At 58.5% G+C, this 1008-nt stretch overlaps 1 protein-coding gene across 1 annotated transcript in view; it reads right to left on the reverse strand.

Moving 5' to 3' along the window:
• LOC113210539 (group 3 secretory phospholipase A2) overlaps nucleotides 1-1008 on the reverse strand; it is a 59201-nt gene that overhangs the window by 2575 nt on the left and 55618 nt on the right. The window lies entirely within an intron of this gene.

Genomic DNA, 1008 nt, shown 5'->3' on the forward strand with positions numbered 1-1008 from the left:
TTAGTAACGTCTAATTAACCACGAGAGTTTGTCACAAAGGGAAAGGAAAAGCAGGGCAGTCTCGGGAGGGCGGCGCGGGTCGCGGGCTGGCGGCGCGGGCGGGCCGGGGTCGGGTCGGGGTCGCGCCGTCAAACTAGTGGCTGGTCTGGTATGAAACATTCAACGCTGCTGCCGAGGCGGCTGCCAGGCGCGGTGCGCCCTCGCAGGGACAAGGAAAGCTGCACACTTCCAGCACTTCGATTTTGAAACACATTTACACCACAACTTACGAAAATGGTGGTTTTATTCGCGCTGCGAGGGCGCGGTGGGCGGTGGGAGTTGTTCAAGGTGTCTAAGTTCGCGGAGGCGCGGGTGGCGGCGTCCGCTGTTTCTTTCCAGACTTTCAGACCCCGCCCCAAGATACAAAACGAGAGAGGGGGAGGGAGGAAGGGAGGGAGGAAAGGGGCGAGCGAGAGAGACAACCGGGTTGGGGCGGAGCAGCTCTCTGGCGGCACCCGTTGGCCCCGTCCTGTCGCCTAGCTGTGACATCATTTATTATCCAGCCATTCATTTATGTGTCATCGGCACAGAGCTGGCGCACAGAGCGGCGCGCGCGAGTCCGTGTCGCTGGAGCAGGAGCTGGAGCTGGAGCAGGGGCTGGAGGAGCGGCACCCGCGCATACAGGATAGAGTCCCGCGCTTCCGACCAAAGCGCCGTGTTTTGATTTATTTACTTTTTTTTGATAAGCGGGCGATTGGGGGGGGGGGGGGGCGTTCGAAATTTTTTAGTATTTTTAGCTCAGTCAATGTGATGTTTTTCATATTTTGTAAATCTTTTACAGTGGTGCGCACCAGTTAAGGATGGCAGTGAAATCGAAAGATGGGCATGTAGTAGCGGACTCCCGATCAAAGTAAGTTTCCTGATCGGCTTTGCGGCCCGGGCAGCACAGCCACGGGAGGGGTATAGGCAAGCCGTCAAGGGGCTCAAGTGAGGCGCGCGATGGGCGTTGGGAGCGGGCGAGTGGGCGGG

This window comes from Frankliniella occidentalis, unplaced genomic scaffold, assembly GCF_000697945.3.
Source record: "Frankliniella occidentalis isolate FOCC.00 unplaced genomic scaffold, Focc_3.1 Scaffold95, whole genome shotgun sequence".
NCBI classification, from domain to species: Eukaryota; Metazoa; Arthropoda; class Insecta; order Thysanoptera; family Thripidae; genus Frankliniella; species Frankliniella occidentalis.